Consider the following 5,646-nt stretch of genomic DNA (forward strand, 5'->3'; position numbering starts at 1 on the left):
GTGGAAACGAGTTAGTTCTGTGCTCCAGAGGTGTGCACTCCAGACCCCGCTCTGCTATAATCACCCCAGGCGCTCTCAGTCCCATCCCAGCAATCCTTTCGGCATTTTCTCTGCATCCTCCAGACTGGCTTTGGAGTGGCTGCAGGCTCCTCATTTTGATGCAATGGCCCAAGAAGCAAGGCTCGGGGCCCTTCCAGTGCTGAGGGTGTTTCTGTCAGATGTGACAGTGCGGCGCAGTGGTCAGAGGCCTGGACTCAGCCCGATTGCCTGGAGTCAAAACCCACCCTACCGCCACGTATTTGGCCATGTGACCTCACTCCCTCAGGTTTCCCCGTCTGTAAAGTGGAGCTGTATAACCCATGGCGAGTGTTTAGAATGCTGCCAGAACATAGTGTTTAGAACTACTTTCATATCGCCCTAAATAATCAACCAAAAACATGTGCAGTGCCAGATGAGCCTGCCTTCCTCTCCGATGTGACATGTGAAAGCCAGCTCCTCTCATTCACACCTTTCACATCTGATGTTGTTAAGGGGGGCAGTTTGGTAAAATTGCTCTCCCTGAACCCCTCCACTGACCTGGGTCCTCCTGAGAGGGGTATTGCGTCCCAGGTAAAGTCAGGCTGCAGATTCAGGCAGACCTGGGCTTAACACCCAGCTCTGCTTCCCATGAGGTCTAGGATCTTGGGCAAATAACTGCACCTCTCTGAGCCTCGGTGTCCTCATCTGTAAAATGGGATAGGTAAACCTGTCTTGCAGGATAATTACCAGGACTTTAGCAGAATGACCTCTTGTGGATGACCCATGGGTGTGAACAGGATTGCCAGCTTTGAAGATGAGACTGTCCTCTGAGAGGCTGCAGAGTGGGAAGTCCTGAAGACCTCACGTTTGCTGTGCCCGGGACTGAGCCCGAGTCCCAAGGCAGAACTTGCGCACGCATCCCCAGGGACACGGGAAGCTTGGGACCAATATCCTTTTGGCCTCACTCAGTTGTTGCAGCCCTGGGGAGTGTGGGTCCAGTCTCCAGCCCAGCTCTGCTACAAAGCCATGGGGAGAAGCAAGTGGCCACTCACTCTAGGCCACTCACACTAGGTCTATTCACCAGGCTCAGTGCTGAGCAGGTGCCTCTAATCCCTTGCAGCTCTCAAAAGGCATTTCTGAGATCGAGGAGAGGCATACTCATGGCTTAGCAACTGCTTCTCCAGGCTGGCTTTGCCGCATCTTGATCACCTGCCTGGGGCAGAGGGTGGGCTCAGGCCTCCAGGGAGCCCATCTGCCAACGGGTTCGGTGCCATGGTGTCTGACATCCAGGCACCAGGTGCAGGCCACCTGAGCATCTCTGGGACAGCCCATGAGGCCGGCCAGCTGCTCCAAGAGGTACCTACCCCATCGTCACTGGGAGAGGAGCAGGCTCACTCCTCCTGGGCTCGGGCACAGCCCTCTCTCCCAGGCCCGGCCCCTTGATCTGCAAGTGGCACAGCAGGAACAGTTGGTCAGGGAAGGGGACAGTGCTTCCTAGGCTGGCACTCCAGAAGGCAGCTCGGCGCTGGGTGCCCAGCACACACTTAGTACGTGGCCTGTGCCATCACAGCACACTAGCTCCTCCCCAGATGCCTTCACCCCTCCACAGTCACCCGAAAGCACAGAGATGAGGCCACTGGAAGCTGAAGGGAGGTGGAAAGACTAGGGCATTCAGGTTATGACCCTGGCACAGGCATCCCTAAGGAAGCTATGAAGGGGAGGAGAAACTAACAGAATGATCCATGGAGTCTCAAAATGAGCCCATGTGACACAGGGGCTGAGGGGGTGACCCTTTGAGCCCAGGAGCTGTTACTTGCCCCTAGCCCAGGCCTTGCTCTCTCTACTTGGAAATCAAATTAATCACAGCTACTGTAGCAGGTGTCCACCTCAGCTAACCCTTGGAGAGGTTGAGACATGCCAGGATGTGCTGCAGTAACAAACAGCCTCCAGTCTTGGAGGCTTAAAGGGTAGGGTTCACTTCTTTTTCTGGTCACATGTTCAGTGCATGCTCAGCAGGGGGATTCTTCCCACTGAGCCCCCTCAGGGACCCAGGCTGGCAGAGGCTCTATCTTTACCACATGCTTCTGCCATCACCGTGGCTGGCTGGAGCAATGTACTGGCCATTAAATTCTCCCACCTGGAAGTGACTGATGCATGCCACCTCTACCCACATCTCAGTAGCCAGCATTAGTCACACGGCCTCATCCCTCCTCTAATGGGGCAGGGCAGGGCGATGCCCCTCCAGCTGTCCCGAGGGAAACGGCAGAACCTGGGGCTCTCCTCGAGAAGACCCAGTCCCACATAGCGCCGGGAATCCCACCACAGCACACCAGGAATTTTCTAGAATGTTGCTGAGTTTCCACCATGGCCCCATTCTGCTGAGCAGGAGGAAGACTTAACCTCAGTTATGCTTAGGGCTTTTCTGCCTATTCCGTGGATCTGGTAAGGTCTCAGGCTCTTGCACAGTGTCAGGAGGTCAGAGGGAGAGAGGCTCTAATGCCATTTGTTATGGCTGAAGTCAGTCCCCCAACACTCATGCACTGAAGCCCCAGCCCCAAGCACCTCTGCAGGGGACTGCATTTGGAGATTTGGCCTTTACAGAGGTGACTAAGGTGAAAAGAGGCCATTCATTGGGAGTCCTAATCTAATCTGACTGGTGTCCATATAGAGGAAATTCAGACCCAGAGAGACAGCAGGGACCCCACACACAGAAGGAAGACCACTCAAGAAGGCAGAAAGGGGACGGCTGACTGCAAACCCAGGAGAGGGGCCTCAGAGGAAACCAACAGTGGACACCTTGATCTTGGAATTCCAGCCTCCAGAACTGTAAGAAAATAAACCCCTGTTGTTGAAGGCCCCCATCTATAGTATTTTGTTATGGCAGCCCTGGCAAACCCATACATCACTGGCCATGCGTTCACCCGTTATATCACCATGCTCCAGTGCTCTGGGTGGGTGGACCTGCAGGTCTCAGAGCTCTGCTGCTTCAGGGCCATGTGGCTGGCACTGAGCTTGGCAGCAACTGAGGACCCTGTGTCCAAGGTCTTCTTCCCTAAATTCTCAATGGTGACACCTCTAGGGTGGGTGCTTCACTGACCCACAAACATGAGGGTGCAGTTACTGAGGGAGGAAAAATGGATACCAGTGGCAACCAGTCACCTGCTACCCTGTACCACTAGTGAAGAAACTGAGGATCAAGGAGAAGCTGTGACCTGCCCAAGGTCCACAGTCCATGTGCAGCAGCAGTGGGAAGGTGAGACTAGACTTTGGCCACACACAGTGAACTCTGTCACCACGTTAAGACTCCAGAAACCTCGCATCCAGCCGCTCCTCTGCCTAATGCCTGTTCGCACCCAGACACCACACAGATGTGGTCTGAGCAGGGCTCTTCAGAAAGACTGAAAATGTGACTGGCATACCACGTCAGTGAGGATGTGCCGGTGGGAATGAAAGCTGGCACAGCCTCTTGGAATGGGTGTTTTGGTTCAGATTAGGTTCAACTGTAAGAGAAACATCAAAAGTGGTTTGAACAAGATAGCCACTCATTTCTCTCATACGTTCCAAAAGTCATCTGAAGGTAGGACGTCCGAGGTCGTTACAGATGCACTACAGTGTCCATGACACCGGCTCTCTCTATCCTGTCGCACTGCAATGAGAAACTTCCATTCCCCAGATTACCCTATGGTTCAAGATGGCTGCTATCACTCCAGCCATTATAAGCACATTCCGGTCAGCAGGAAAGAAGGGCCACCTCTTATCTCTAAGGAAGTTGCATGCATACTTACATCCATTGGCCAGAACCCACCTGCAAGGAAGGCTAGAAAATGCAGTCTTTATTCTAGACAGCTGTGTATCCAGCGAAAAATCAGGGATTCTCTTCCAATGGAGAAAAACAACATATATTGGAGGACAACTATTGATCTCTGCAGAAGACTAATAAGAGTAATTAAAACTAATTAAGACTGTGTGCTCCAGCAATTCTACTTGCATGAGTTACCAAAAGCAAATTTATAAGGATTGTTGATGTTGCCTTGTTTGTTGTTGCAAAATTTTTCAGAAACAAAAGGGAAGTGGTTTATAAATTGCCATATATCCATATATATGTAGCTGCAGGGGTGAAGCAGTCCTCCACTTGACATGGAATGATCTCCAAGATCCATTGGAGCGAGCTACAGGACATTAGCATTACAGAAAGAGGGATGATATACATATCCGTTGGTGTGAACACAGGATGGCTCTGGAAGGTTATGGAGACCCTGGGTGCTTCAGGAGGGGGACAGAGGAATTCAGTGCCACACAGGGAGATTTATCATTCACCAAATACCCTCCTGTACTGCATGAACCTTTTTTCTTGCCATGTACATATATGACCTATTCTTAAAAAACAAACTTAAAAATTATAAAAATGGTCTCTTTTCTTCTGTTGATGCCTCTCTGCTCATTCACTGCAGCCAGCAAACTTCGGCTGACACTGTGCCATCTTGGACTGCATGTGGATCTGATGGTCAAATCCCTGCTGGCCCCAACCCTTACCCCGCTCACTCAGAATGCCGTGAGCTTGCCTTCCCTGATTACCAGGCTTTTACATGAGCTGAGAGGCCCCGATAAAGTATGCCATTCAGGGGCACCCTGCAGTACCCCCTGCAGCCCAGGAGTCCAGCTCACTGGCCGTACTGTTGGCCCTGCCCACTATCAACCCTCCAGGCCCTCCCAGGGAGCCTGACACATTGGCCCCACAGACATGAGCTGTGTTGGAGCTTGTGCCCTCGGCACCCCATTCCCCCCTAAAAAAAAAAGGCTGATCGTGGAGGCGGGCAACAGCCTGATCCTCAGGGTCCCCACAGCCAGGGCTGAGACCTCCCCAGGCTCTGAAGCATGCAGTTGGCTGTGTCCTGGATGGGCTCCTCCTCTCCAACACTGGGGATTACATAACTGGCAGCAACTCCCTTTCACTCTGGCTGCCAAAAAGCTCAAAGCCGAACTCAGGTACAAGGGCAGTGGCAGGGACAAGTGGGCCCCTCTCCCCTACTCATGCCTTATGATCCCAGTGCTTTGCTCTGATTTACTCCCATTTTCAGCCAACCACACCCATCCTTATGACAAACATCAGTCCCCAAGTCCTGTCTGCTGAGGGCCTACTATGTGCCAAGCACTATTCTTGAGGCTAAAAATAAGAGCTATCCTTATCGTTCATTACTGTACGCCAGCCACTCGTGCTTAGTGTTTTCCAATCCTTACAAAAAGCCCTGCAGGATGGGTCTTCTCCGCATTTTACAGATGGCAATAGTAAGTCCATTCTGTGTTTTACTGGAGCTGAGCAGAGAGAACCGGCTGCCCAAGACAACAGTGTGTGTCTGACAAAGGGAGAGGGGCTGGCTCACAAAACATAGTTCTCCTCTCTCTCCATGTCTGTCCCCCCTACTCAGATGGGCCCAGGGGCAGGGGCAGCGGCAGCTGGGATCCTGTTTCTCTTCACCTCCCCAGCAGCCAGCCCAGGGCTTGGGCACTGGGGACTGTTCCTTGGTTGAGCAAACAGAGGCCCCCTGAGCCTCCCAGCCCCTCACCCAGCCCTCAGGCTCCTGAAAGGAACCAGCCCTGGTATTCCTGCAAAACCTCCACATTAGCACC

Source organism: Pan paniscus, chromosome 2, assembly GCF_029289425.2.
Source record: "Pan paniscus chromosome 2, NHGRI_mPanPan1-v2.0_pri, whole genome shotgun sequence".
Lineage (NCBI taxonomy): Eukaryota > Metazoa > Chordata > Mammalia > Primates > Hominidae > Pan > Pan paniscus.